Source organism: Schistocerca cancellata, chromosome 6 (assembly GCF_023864275.1).
Source record: "Schistocerca cancellata isolate TAMUIC-IGC-003103 chromosome 6, iqSchCanc2.1, whole genome shotgun sequence".
In the NCBI taxonomy this organism is placed as follows: domain Eukaryota; kingdom Metazoa; phylum Arthropoda; class Insecta; order Orthoptera; family Acrididae; genus Schistocerca; species Schistocerca cancellata.
This window is the reverse complement of record NC_064631.1, coordinates 950,121-965,502: the sequence shown is the minus strand read 5'-3', so window position 1 is coordinate 965,502 and position 15,382 is coordinate 950,121.

The following is a 15,382-nucleotide window of genomic DNA, read 5'->3' as shown; positions in this document are numbered from 1 at the left end:
AGTTTTTCGTCCGATTCGAAAATCTTTGACTCACAGCAGAACGGCCATAAGGTGCCCGAGGCAGCAATAGACCGATGGAGACACATCGGCTGGTGGACGATGTATTGAATCGGGACGCAATTTGAGTGATCCATCGTCATTAGGTGGCCCTGAAAGTTACAATTCACTATCAGTTTTTCGTATGATTCGAAAATCTTTGACTCACATCAGAACGGCCATAAGGTGCCCGAGGCAGCAATAGACCCATGGAGACAAGTCTGCTGGAGGACGATGTATTGAATCGGGACGCAATTTGAGTGATCCATCGTCATTAGGTGACCCTGAACGTTACAATTCACTATCAGTTTTTCGTCCCATTCGATAATCTAGACTCACAGCAGAGCGGCCATAAGGTGCCCGAGGCAGCAATAGACCCATGGAGTCAGGTCGGCTGGAGGACGATGTACTGAATCGGGACGCAATTTGTGTGGTCCATCGTCATTAGGTGGCCCTGAATGTTACAATTCACTATCAGTTTTTCGTCCCATTGAATAATCTAGACTCACAGCAGAACGGCCATAAGGTGCCCGAGGCGGCAATAGACCCAGGGAGACAAGTCGGCTGGAGGACGATGTATTGAATCGGGACGCAATTTGAGTGATCCATCGTCATTAGGTGGCCCTGAACGTTACAATTCACTATCAGTTTTTCGTCCCATTCGATAATCTAGATTCACAGCAGAACGGCCATAAGGTGCCCGAGGCAGCAATAGACCCATGGAGTCAACTCGGCTGGAGGACGATGTATTGAATCGGGATGCTATTAGAGTGATCCATCGTCATTAGGAGGCCCTGAACGTTACAATTCACTATCAGTTTTTCGTCCCATTCGATAATCTAGACTCACAGCAGAACGGCCATAAGGTGCCCGAGGCAGCAATAGACCCATGGAGTCAAGTCGGCTGGAGGACGATGTATTGAATCGGGACGCAATTTGAGTGATCCATCGTCATTAGGTAGCCCTGAACGTTACAATTCACTATCAGTTTTTCGTCCCATTCGATAATCTAGACTCACAGCGGATCGGCCATAAGGTGCCCGAGGCAGCAATAGACCCATGGAGTAAAGTCGGCTGGAGGACGATGTATTGAATCGGGACGCAATTTGAGTGATCCATCGTCATTAGGTGGCCCTGAACGTTACAATTCACTATCAGTTTTTCGTCCGATACGAAAATCTTTGACTCACAGCAGAACGGCCATAAGGTGCCCGAGGCAGCAATAGACCCATGAAGTCAAGTCTGCTGGAGGACGATGTATTGAATCGGGACGCAATTTTAGTGTTCCATCGTCATTAGGAGGCCCTGAACGTTACAATTCACTATCAGTTTTTCGTCCGATTCGAAAATCTTTGACTCACAGCAGAACGGCCATAATGTGCCCGAGGCAGCAATAGACCCATGGAGACAGTCTGCTGCAGGACAATGTATTGAATCGGGACGCAATTTGAGTGATCCATCGTCATTAGGTGGCCCTGAACGTTACAATTCACTATCAGTTTTTCGTCCGATTCGAAAATCTTTGACTCACAGCAGAACGGCCATAAGGTGCCCGAGGCAGCAATAGACCCATGGAGACAAGTGTGCTGGAGGACGATGTATTGAATCGGGACGCAATTTGAGTGTTCCATCGTCATTAGGAGGCCCTGAACGTTACAATTCACTATCAGTTTTTCGTCCGATTTTAAAATCTTTGACTCACAGCAGAACGGCCATAAGGTGCCCGAGGCTGCAATAGACCCATGGAGACAGTCTGCTGCAGGACAGTGTATTGAATCGGGACGCAATTTGAGTGATCCATCGTCATTAGGTGGCCCTGAACGTTACAATTCACTATCAGTTTTTCGTCCGATTCGAAAGTCTTTGACTCACAGCAGAACGGCCATAAGGTGCCCGAGGCAGCCCATGGGCAGACCCATGGAGACAAGTCGGCTGGAGGACGATGTATTTAATCGGGACGCAATTTGAGTGATCCATCGTCATTAGGTGGCCCTGAAAGTTACAATTCACTATCAGTTTTTCGTCCGATTCGAAAATCTTTGACTCACAGCAGAACGGCCATAAGGTGCCCGAGGCAGCAATAGACCCATGGAGACAAGTCTGCAGGAGGACGATGTATTGAATCGGGACGCAATTTGAGTGTTCCATCGTCATTAGGAGGCCCTGAACGTTACAATTCACTATCAGTTTTTCGTCCGATTCGAAAATCTTTGAGTCACAGCAGGCCTGCCATAAGGTGCCCGAGGAAGCAATAGACCCATGGAGACAAGTCTGCTGGAGGACGATGTATTGAATCGGGACGCAATTTGAGTGATCCATCGTCATTAGGTGGCCCTGAACGTTACAATTCACTATCAGTTTTTCATCCCATTCTATAATCTAGACTCACAGCAGAACGGCCATAAGGTGCCCGAGGCAGCAATAGACCCATGGAGTCAAGTCGGCTAGTGGACGATGTACTGAATCGGGACGCAATTTGTGTGGTCCATCGTCATTAGGTGGCCCTGAATGTTACAATTCACTATCAGTTTTTCGTCCCATTCGATAATCTAGACTCACAGCAGAACGGCCATAAGGTGCCCGAGGCAGCAATAGACCCATGGAGACAAGTCGGCTGGGGACGATGTATTGAATCGGGACGCAATTTGAGTGATCCATCGTCATTAGGTGGCCCTGAACGTTACAATTCACTATCAGTTTTTCGTCCGATTCGAAAATCTTTGAGTCACAGCTGAACGGCCATAAGGTGCCCGAGGCTGCAATAGACCCATGGAGACAGTCTGCTGCAGGACAGTGTATTGAATCGGGACGCAATTTGAGTGATCCATCGTCATTAGGTGGCCCTGAACGTTACAATTCACTATCAGTTTTTCGTCCGATTCGAAAATCTTTGACTCACAGCAGAACGGCCATAAGGTGCCCGAGGCAGCAATAGACCCATGGAGACAAGTCGGCTGGAGGACAATGTATTGAATCGGGACGCAATTTGAGTGATCCATCGTCATTAGGTGGCCCTGAAAGTTACAATTCATTATCAGTTTTTCGTCCGATTCGAAAATCTTTGACTCACAGCAGAACGGCCATAAGGTGCCCGAGGCAGCAATAGACGCATGGAGACAAGTCTGCTGGAGGACGATGTATTGAATCGGGACGCAATTTGAGTGTTCCATCGTCATTAGGAGGCCCTGAACGTTACAATTCACTATCAGTTTTTCGTCCGATTCGAAAATCTTTGAGTCACAGCAGGCCTGCCATAAGGTGCCCGAGGAAGCAATAGACCCATGGAGACAAGTCTGCTGGAGGACGATGTATTGAATCGGGACGCAATTTGAGTGATCCATCGTCATTAGGTGGCCCTGAAAGTTACAATTCACTATCAGTTTTTCGTCCGATTCGAAAATCTTTGACTCACAGCAGAACGGCCATAAGGTGCCCGAGGCAGCAATAGACCCATGGAGACAAGTCGGCTGGAGGACGATGTATTGAATCAGAACGCAATTTGAGTGATCCATCGTCATTAGGTGGCCCTGATCGTTACAATTCACTATCAGTTTTTCGTCCCATTCGATAATCTAGATTCACAGCAGAACGGCCATAAGGTGCCCGAGGCAGCAATAGACCCATGGAGTCAAGTCGGCTGGAGGACGATGTATTGAATCGGGACGCAATTTGAGTGTTCCATCGCCATCAGGAGGCCCTGAACGTTACAATTCACTATCAGTTTTTCGTCCGATTCGAAAATCTTTGTCTCACAGCAGAACGGCCTTAAGGTGCCAAGGCAGCAATAGACCCATGGAGACATGTCGGCTGGAGGACGATGTATTGAATCGGGACGCAATTTGAGTGATCCATCGTCATTAGGTGGCCCTGAACGTTACAATTCACTATCAGTTTTTCGTCCCATTCGAAAATCTTTGACTCACAGCAGAACGGCCATAAGGTGCCCGAGGCAGCAATAGACCCATGGAGATAGTCTGCTGGAGGACGATGTATTGAATCGGGACGCAATTTGAGTGTTCCATCGCCATCAGGAGGCCCTGAAAGTTACAATTCACTATCAGTTTTTCGTCCGATTCGAAGATCTTTGACTCACAGCAGCACGGCCATAAGGTGCCCGAGGCAGCAGTAGACGCATGGAGACAAGTCTGCTGGAGGACGATGTATTGAATCGGGACACAATTTGAGTGTTCCATCGTCATTAGGAGGCCCTGAACGTTACAATTCACTATCAGTTTTTCGTCCGATTCGAAAATCTTTGACTCATAGCAGAACGGCCATAAGGTGCCCGAGGCAGCAATAGACCGATGGAGACACGTCGGCTGGTGGACGATGTATTGAATCGGGACGCAATTTGAGTGATCCATCGTCATTAGGTGGCCTTGAAAGTTACAATTCACTATCAGTTTTTCGTATGATTCGAAAATCTTTTACTCACATCAGAACGGCCATAAGGTGCCCGAGGCAGCAATAGACCCATGGAGACAAGTCGGCTGGGGACGATGTATTGAATCGGGACGCTATTTGAGTGATCCATCGTCATTAGGTGGCCCTGAACGTTACAATTCACTATCAGTTTTTCGTCCGATTCGAAAATCTTTGAGTCACAGCTGAACGGCCATAAGGTGCCCGAGGCTGCAATAGACCCATGGAGACAGTCTGCTGCAGGACAGTGTATTGAATCGGGACGCAATTTGAGTGATCCATCGTCATTAGGTGGCCCTGAACGTTACAATTCACTATCAGTTTTTCGTCCGATTCGAAAGTCTTTGACTCACAGCAGAACGGCCATAAGGTGCCCGAGGCAGCCCATGGGCAGACCCATGGAGACAAGTCGGCTGGAGGACGATGTATTTAATCGGGACGCAATTTGAGTGATCCATCGTCATTAGGTGGCCCTGAAAGTTACAATTCACTATCAGTTTTTCGTCCGATTCGAAAATCTTTGACTCACAGCAGAACGGCCATAAGGTGCCCGAGGCAGCAATAGACCCATGGAGACAAGTCTGCAGGAGGACGATGTATTGAATCGGGACGCAATTTGAGTGTTCCATCGTCATTAGGAGGCCCTGAACGTTACAATTCACTATCAGTTTTTCGTCCGATTCGAAAATCTTTGAGTCACAGCAGGCCTGCCATAAGGTGCCCGAGGAAGCAATAGACCCATGGAGACAAGTCTGCTGGAGGACGATGTATTGAATCGGGACGCAATTTGAGTGATCCATCGTCATTAGGTGGCCCTGAACGTTACAATTCACTATCAGTTTTTCATCCCATTCTATAATCTAGACTCACAGCAGAACGGCCATAAGGTGCCCGAGGCAGCAATAGACCCATGGAGTCAAGTCGGCTAGTGGACGATGTACTGAATCGGGACGCAATTTGTGTGGTCCATCGTCATTAGGTGGCCCTGAATGTTACAATTCACTATCAGTTTTTCGTCCCATTCGATAATCTAGACTCACAGCAGAACGGCCATAAGGTGCCCGAGGCAGCAATAGACCCATGGAGACAAGTCGGCTGGGGACGATGTATTGAATCGGGACGCAATTTGAGTGATCCATCGTCATTAGGTGGCCCTGAACGTTACAATTCACTATCAGTTTTTCGTCCGATTCGAAAATCTTTGAGTCACAGCTGAACGGCCATAAGGTGCCCGAGGCTGCAATAGACCCATGGAGACAGTCTGCTGCAGGACAGTGTATTGAATCGGGACGCAATTTGAGTGATCCATCGTCATTAGGTGGCCCTGAACGTTACAATTCACTATCAGTTTTTCGTCCGATTCGAAAATCTTTGACTCACAGCAGAACGGCCATAAGGTGCCCGAGGCAGCAATAGACCCATGGAGACAAGTCGGCTGGAGGACAATGTATTGAATCGGGACGCAATTTGAGTGATCCATCGTCATTAGGTGGCCCTGAAAGTTACAATTCATTATCAGTTTTTCGTCCGATTCGAAAATCTTTGACTCACAGCAGAACGGCCATAAGGTGCCCGAGGCAGCAATAGACGCATGGAGACAAGTCTGCTGGAGGACGATGTATTGAATCGGGACGCAATTTGAGTGTTCCATCGTCATTAGGAGGCCCTGAACGTTACAATTCACTATCAGTTTTTCGTCCGATTCGAAAATCTTTGAGTCACAGCAGGCCTGCCATAAGGTGCCCGAGGAAGCAATAGACCCATGGAGACAAGTCTGCTGGAGGACGATGTATTGAATCGGGACGCAATTTGAGTGATCCATCGTCATTAGGTGGCCCTGAAAGTTACAATTCACTATCAGTTTTTCGTCCGATTCGAAAATCTTTGACTCACAGCAGAACGGCCATAAGGTGCCCGAGGCAGCAATAGACCCATGGAGACAAGTCGGCTGGAGGACGATGTATTGAATCAGAACGCAATTTGAGTGATCCATCGTCATTAGGTGGCCCTGATCGTTACAATTCACTATCAGTTTTTCGTCCCATTCGATAATCTAGATTCACAGCAGAACGGCCATAAGGTGCCCGAGGCAGCAATAGACCCATGGAGTCAAGTCGGCTGGAGGACGATGTATTGAATCGGGACGCAATTTTAGTGTTCCATCGTCATTAGGAGGCCCTGAACGTTACAATTCACTATCAGTTTTTCGTCCGATTCGAAAATCTTTGTCTCACAGCAGAACGGCCTTAAGGTGCCAAGGCAGCAATAGACCCATGGAGACATGTCGGCTGGAGGACGATGTATTGAATCGGGACGCAATTTGAGTGATCCATCGTCATTAGGTGGCCCTGAACGTTACAATTCACTATCAGTTTTTCGTCCCATTCGAAAATCTTTGACTCACAGCAGAACGGCCATAAGGTGCCCGAGGCAGCAATAGACCCATGGAGATAGTCTGCTGGAGGACGATGTATTGAATCGGGACGCAATTTGAGTGTTCCATCGCCATCAGGAGGCCCTGAAAGTTACAATTCACTATCAGTTTTTCGTCCGATTCGAAGATCTTTGACTCACAGCAGCACGGCCATAAGGTGCCCGAGGCAGCAGTAGACGCATGGAGACAAGTCTGCTGGAGGACGATGTATTGAATCGGGACACAATTTGAGTGTTCCATCGTCATTAGGAGGCCCTGAACGTTACAATTCACTATCAGTTTTTCGTCCGATTCGAAAATCTTTGACTCATAGCAGAACGGCCATAAGGTGCCCGAGGCAGCAATAGACCGATGGAGACACGTCGGCTGGTGGACGATGTATTGAATCGGGACGCAATTTGAGTGATCCATCGTCATTAGGTGGCCTTGAAAGTTACAATTCACTATCAGTTTTTCGTATGATTCGAAAATCTTTTACTCACATCAGAACGGCCATAAGGTGCCCGAGGCAGCAATAGACCCATGGAGACAAGTCTGCTGGAGGACGATGTATTGAATCGGGACGCAATTTGAGTGATCCATCGTCATTAGGTGACCCTGAACGTTACAATTCACTATCAGTTTTTCGTCCCATTCGATAATCTAGACTCACAGCAGAACGGCCATAAGGTGCCCGAGGCAGCAATAGACCCATGGAGTCAGGTCGGCTGGAGGACGATGTACTGAATCGGGACGCAATTTGTGTGGTCCATCGTCATTAGGTGGCCCTGAATGTTACAATTCACTATCAGTTTTTCGTCCCATTGAATAATCTAGACTCACAGCAGAACGGCCATAAGGTGCCCGAGGCGGCAATGGACCCAGGGAGACAAGTCGGCTGGAGGACGATGTATTGAATCGGGACGCAATTTGAGTGATCCATCGTCATTAGGTGGCCCTGAACGTTACAATTCACTATCAGTTTTTCGTCCCATTCGATAATCTAGATTCACAGCAGAACGGCCATAAGGTGCCCGAGGCAGCAATAGACCCATGGAGTCAACTCGGCTGGAGGACGATGTATTGAATCGGGATGCTATTAGAGTGATCCATCGTCATTAGGAGGCCCTGAACGTTACAATTCACTATCAGTTTTTCGTCCCATTCGATAATCTAGACTCACAGCAGAACGGCCATAAGGTGCCCGAGGCAGCAATAGACCCATGGAGTCAAGTCGGCTGGAGGACGATGTATTGAATCGGGACGCAATTTGAGTGATCCATCGTCATTAGGTAGCCCTGAACGTTACAATTCACTATCAGTTTTTCGTCCCATTCGATAATCTAGACTCACAGCGGAACGGCCATAAGGTGCCCGAGGCAGCAATAGACCCATGGAGTCAAGTCGGCTGGAGGACGATGTATTGAATCGGGACGCAATTTGAGTGGTCCATCGTCATTAGGTGGCCCTGAACGTTACAATTCACTATCAGTTTTTCGTCCGATACGAAAATCTTTGACTCACAGCAGAACGGCCATAAGGTGCCCGAGGCAGCAATAGACCCATGAAGTCAAGTCTGCCGGAGGACGATGTATTGAATCGGGACGCAATTTTAGTGTTCCATCGTCATTAGGAGGCCCTGAACGTTACAATTCACTATCAGTTTTTCGTCCGATTCGAAAATCTTTGACTCACAGCAGAACGGCCATAAGGTGCCCGAGGCAGCAGTAGACCCATGGAGACAAGTCGGCTGGAGGACCATGTATTTAATCGGGACGCAATTTGAGTGATCCATCGTCATTAGGTGGCCCTGAAAGTTACAATTCACTATCAGTTTTTCGTCCGATTCGAAAATCTTTGACTCACAGCAGAACGGCCATAAGGTGCCCGAGGCAGCAATAGACCCATGGAGACAAGTCGGCTGGAGGACGATGTATTGAATCGGGACGTAATTTGAGTGTTCCATCGTCATTAGGAGGCCCTGAACGTTACAATTCACTATCAGTTTTTCGTCCGATTCGAAATTCTTTGAGTCACAGCTGAACGGCCATAAGGTGCCCGAGGCTGCAATAGTCCCATGGAGACAGTCTGCTGCAGGACAATGTATTGAATCGGGACGCAATTTGAGTGATCCATCGGCATTAGGTGGCCCTGAACGTTACAATTCACTATCAGTTTTTCGTCCGATTCGAAAATCTTTGACTCACAGCAGAACGGCCATAAGGTGCCAAGGCAGCAATAGACCCATGGAGACATGTCGGCTGGAGGACGATGTATTGAATCGGGACGCAATTTGAGTGATCCATCGTCATTAGGTGGCCCTGAACGTTACAATTCACTATCAGTTTTTCGTCCGATTCGAAAATCTTTGACTCACAGCAGAACGGCCATAAGGTGCCCGAGGCAGCAATAGACCCATGGAGATAGTCTGCTGGAGGACGATGTATTGAATCGGGACGCAATTTGAGTGTTCCATCGTCATCAGGAGGCCCTGAAAGTTACAATTCACTATCAGTTTTTCGTCCGATTCGAAGATCTTTGACTCACAGCAGCACGGCCATAAGGTGCCCGAGGCAGCAGTAGACGCATGGAGACAAGTCTGCTGGAGGACGATGTATTGAATCGGGACGCAATTTGAGTGTTCCATCGTCATTAGGAGGCCCTGAACGTTACAATTCACTATCAGTTTTTCGTCCGATTTTAAAATCTTTGACTCACAGCAGAACGGCCATAAGGTGCCCGAGGCAGCAATAGACCCATGGAGACACGTCGGCTGGTGGACGATGTATTGAATCGGGACGCAATTTGAGTGATCCATCGTCATTAGGTGGCCCTGAAAGTTACAATTCACTATCAGTTTTTCGTCCGATTCGAAAATCTTTGACTCACATCAGAACGGCCATAAGGTGCCCGAGGCAGCAATAGACCCATGGAGTCAAGTCGGCTAGTGGACGATGTACTGAATCGGGACGCAATTTGTGTGGTCCATCGTCATTAGGTGGCCCTGAATGTTACAATTCACTATCAGTTTTTCGTCCCATTCGATAATCTAGACTCACAGCAGAACGGCCATAAGGTGCCCGAGGCAGCAATAGACCCATGGAGACAAGTCGGCTGGGGACGATGTATTGAATCGGGACGCAATTTGAGTGATCCATCGTCATTAGGTGGCCCTGAACGTTACAATTCACTATCAGTTTTTCGTCCGATTCGAAAATCTTTGAGTCACAGCTGAACGGCCATAAGGTGCCCGAGGCTGCAATAGACCCATGGAGACAGTCTGCTGCAGGACAGTGTATTGAATCGGGACGCAATTTGAGTGATCCATCGTCATTAGGTGGCCCTGAACGTTACAATTCACTATCAGTTTTTCGTCCGATTCGAAAATCTTTGACTCACAGCAGAACGGCCAAAAGGTGCCCGAGGCAGCAATAGACCCATGGAGACAAGTCGGCTGGAGGACGATGTATTTAATCGGGACGCAATTTGAGTGATCCATCGTCATTAGGTGGCCCTGAAAGTTACAATTCACTATCAGTTTTTCGTCCGATTCGAAAATCTTTGACTCACAGCAGAACGGCCATAAGGTGCCCGAGGCAGCAATAGACCCATGGAGACAAGTCGGCTGGAGGACGATGTATTGAATCGGGACGTAATTTGAGTGTTCCATCGTCATTAGGAGGCCCTGAACGTTACAATTCACTATCAGTTTTTCGTCCGATTCGAAATTCTTTGAGTCACAGCTGAACGGCCATAAGGTGCCCGAGGCTGCAATAGTCCCATGGAGACAGTCTGCTGCAGGACAATGTATTGAATCGGGACGCAATTTGAGTGATCCATCGGCATTAGGTGGCCCTGAACGTTACAATTCACTATCAGTTTTTCGTCCGATTCGAAAATCTTTGACTCACAGCAGAACGGCCATAAGGTGCCAAGGCAGCAATAGACCCATGGAGACATGTCGGCTGGAGGACGATGTATTGAATCGGGACGCAATTTGAGTGATCCATCGTCATTAGGTGGCCCTGAACGTTACAATTCACTATCAGTTTTTCGTCCGATTCGAAAATCTTTGACTCACAGCAGAACGGCCATAAGGTGCCCGAGGCAGCAATAGACCCATGGAGATAGTCTGCTGGAGGACGATGTATTGAATCGGGACGCAATTTGAGTGTTCCATCGTCATCAGGAGGCCCTGAAAGTTACAATTCACTATCAGTTTTTCGTCCGATTCGAAGATCTTTGACTCACAGCAGCACGGCCATAAGGTGCCCGAGGCGGCAGTAGACGCATGGAGACAAGTCTGCTGGAGGACGATGTATTGAATCGGGACGCAATTTGAGTGTTCCATCGTCATTAGGAGGCCCTGAACGTTACAATTCACTATCAGTTTTTCGTCCGATTTTAAAATCTTTGACTCACAGCAGAACGGCCATAAGGTGCCCGAGGCAGCAATAGACCCATGGAGACACGTCGGCTGGTGGACGATGTATTGAATCGGGACGCAATTTGAGTGATCCATCGTCATTAGGTGGCCCTGAAAGTTACAATTCACTATCAGTTTTTCGTCCGATTCGAAAATCTTTGACTCACATCAGAACGGCCATAAGGTGCCCGAGGCAGCAATAGACCCATGGAGTCAAGTCGGCTAGTGGACGATGTACTGAATCGGGACGCAATTTGTGTGGTCCATCGTCATTAGGTGGCCCTGAATGTTACAATTCACTATCAGTTTTTCGTCCCATTCGATAATCTAGACTCACAGCAGAACGGCCATAAGGTGCCCGAGGCAGCAATAGACCCATGGAGACAAGTCGGCTGGGGACGATGTATTGAATCGGGACGCAATTTGAGTGATCCATCGTCATTAGGTGGCCCTGAACGTTACAATTCACTATCAGTTTTTCGTCCGATTCGAAAATCTTTGAGTCACAGCTGAACGGCCATAAGGTGCCCGAGGCTGCAATAGACCCATGGAGACAGTCTGCTGCAGGACAGTGTATTGAATCGGGACGCAATTTGAGTGATCCATCGTCATTAGGTGGCCCTGAACGTTACAATTCACTATCAGTTTTTCGTCCGATTCGAAAATCTTTGACTCACAGCAGAACGGCCAAAAGGTGCCCGAGGCAGCAATAGACCCATGGAGACAAGTCGGCTGGAGGACGATGTATTGAATCGGGACGCAATTTGAGTGATCCATCGTCATTAGGTGGCCCTGAAAGTTACAATTCACTATCAGTTTTTCGTCCGATTCGAAAATCTTTGACTCACAGCAGAACGGCCATAAGGTGCCCGAGGCAGCAATAGACGCATGGAGACAAGTCTGCTGGAGGACGATGTATTGAATCGGGACGCAATTTGAGTGTTCCATCGTCATTAGGAGGCCCTGAACGTTACAATTCACTATCAGTTTTTCGTCCGATTCGAAAATCTTTGGGTCACAGCAGGCCTGCCATAAGGTGCCCGAGGAAGCAATAGACCCATGGAGACAAGTCTGCTGGAGGACGATGTATTGCATCGGGACGCAATTTGAGTGATCCATCGTCATTAGGTGGCCCTGAACGTTACAATTCACTATCAGTTTTTCGTCCCATTCTATAATCTAGACTCACAGCAGAACGGCCATAAGGTGCCCGAGGCAGCAATAGACCCATGGAGTCAAGTCGGCTAGTGGACGATGTACTGAATCGGGACGCAATTTGTGTGGTCCATCGTCATTAGGTGGCCCTGAATGTTACAATTCACTATCAGTTTTTCGTCCCATTCGATAATCTAGACTCACAGCAGAACGGCCATAAGGTGCCCGAGGCAGCAATAGACCCATGGAGACAAGTCGGCTGGGGACGATGTATTGAATCGGGACGCAATTTGAGTGATCCATCGTCATTAGGTGGCCCTGAACGTTACAATTCACTATCAGTTTTTCGTCCGATTCGAAAATCTTTGAGTCACAGCTGAACGGCCATAAGGTGCCCGAGGCTGCAATAGACCCATGGAGACAGTCTGCTGCAGGACAGTGTATTGAATCGGGACGCAATTTGAGTGATCCATCGTCATTAGGTGGCCCTGAACGTTACAATTCACTATCAGTTTTTCGTCCGATTCGAAAATCTTTGACTCACAGCAGAACGGCCATAAGGTGCCCGAGGCAGCAATAGACCCATGGAGACAAGTCGGCTGGAGGACGATGTATTTAATCGGGACGCAATTTGAGTGATCCATCGTCATTAGGTGGCCCTGAAAGTTACAATTCACTATCAGTTTTTCGTCCGATTCGAAAATCTTTGACTTACAGCAGAACGGCCATAAGGTGCCCGAGGCAGCAATAGACCCATGGAGACAAGTCGGCTGGAGGACGATGTATTGAATCAGAACGCAATTTGAGTGATCCATCGTCATTAGGTGGCCCTGAACGTTACAATTCACTATCAGTTTTTCGTCCCATTCGATAATCTAGATTCACAGCAGAACGGCCATAAGGTGCCCGAGGCAGCAATAGACCCATGGAGTCAAGTCGGCTGGAGGACGATGTATTGAATCGGGACGCAATTTTAGTGTTCCATCGTCATTAGGAGGCCCTGAACGTTACAATTCACTATCAGTTTTTCGTCCGATTCGAAAATCTTTGACTCACAGCAGAACGGCCATAAGGTGCCAAGGCAGCAATAGACCCATGGAGACATGTCGGCTGGAGGACGATGTATTGAATCGGGACGCAATTTGAGTGATCCATCGTCATTAGGTGGCCCTGAACGTTACAATTCACTATCAGTTTTTCGTCCGATTCGAAAATCTTTGACTCACAGCAGAACGGCCATAAGGTGCCCGAGGCAGCAATAGACCCATGGAGTCAAGTCGGCTGGAGGACGATGTATTGAATCGGGACGCAATTTGAGTGATCCATCGTCATTAGGTACCCTGAACGTTACAATTCACTATCAGTTTTTCGTCCCATTCGATAATCTAGACTCACAGCGGAACGGCCATAAGGTGCCCGAGGCAGCAATAGACCCATGGAGTCAAGTCGGCTGGAGGACGATGTATTGAATCGGGACGCAATTTGAGTGATCCATCGTCATTAGGTGGCCCTGAACGTTACAATTCACTATCAGTTTTTCGTCCGATACGAAAATCTTTGACTCACAGCAGAATGGCCATAAGGTGCCCGAGGCAGCAATAGACCCATGAAGTCAAGTCTGCTGGAGGACGATGTATTGAATCGGGACGCAATTTGTGTGTTCCATCGTCATCAGGAGGCCCTGAGAGTTACAATTCACTATCAGTTTTTCGTCCGATTCGAAGATCTTTGACTCACAGCAGCACGGCCATAAGGTGCCCGAGGCAGCAGTAGACGCATGGAGACAAGTCTGCTGGAGGACGATGTATTGAATCGGGACGCAATTTGAGTGTTCCATCGTCATTAGGAGGCCCTGAACGTTACAATTCACTATCAGTTTTTAGTCCGATTAGAAAATCTTTGACTCACAGCAGAACGGCCATAAGGTGCCCGAGGCAGCAATAGACCCATGGAAACACGTCGGCTGGTGGACGATGTATTGAATCGGGACGCAATTTGAGTGATCCATCGTCATTAGGTGGCCCTGAAAGTTACAATTCACTATCAGTTTTTCGTCCGATTCGAAAATCTTTGACTCACATCAGAACGGCCATAAGGTGCCCGAGGCAGCAATAGACCCATGGAGACAAGTCTGCTGGAGGACGATGTATTGAATCGGGACGCAATTTGAGTGATCCATCGTCATTAGGTGACCCTGAACGTTACAAATCACTATTAGTTTTTCGTCCCATTCGATAATCTAGACTCACAGCAGAACGGCCATAAGGTGCCCGAGGCAGCAATAGACCCATGGAGTCAGGTCGGCTGGAGGACGATGTACTGAATCGGGACGCAATTTGTGTGGTCCATCGTCATTAGGTGGCCCTGAATGTTACAATTCACTATCAGTTTTTCGTCCCATTGAATAATCTAGACTCACAGCAGAACGGCCATAAGGTGCCCGAGGCAGCAATAGACCCAGGGAGACAAGTCGGCTGGAGGACGATGTATTGAATTGGGACGCAATTTGAGTGATCCATCGTCATTAGGTGGCCCTGAACGTTACAATTCACTATCAGTTTTTCGTCCCATTCGATAATCTAGATTCACAGCAGAACGGCCATAAGGTGCCCGAGGCAGCAATAGACCCATGGAGTCAAGTCGGCTGGAGGACGATGTATTGAATCGGGACGCAATTTGAGTGATCTATCGTCATTAGGTGGCCCTGAACGTTACAATTCACTATCAGTTTTTCGTCCGATTCGAAAATCTTTGACTCACAGCAGAACGGCCATAAGGTGCCCGAGGCAGCAATAGACGCATGGAGACAAGTCTGCTGGAGGACGATGTATTGAATCGGGACGCAATTTGAGTGTTCCATCGTCATTAGGAGGCCCTGAACGTTACAATTCACTATCAGTTTTTCGTCCGATTCGAAAATCTTTGAGTCA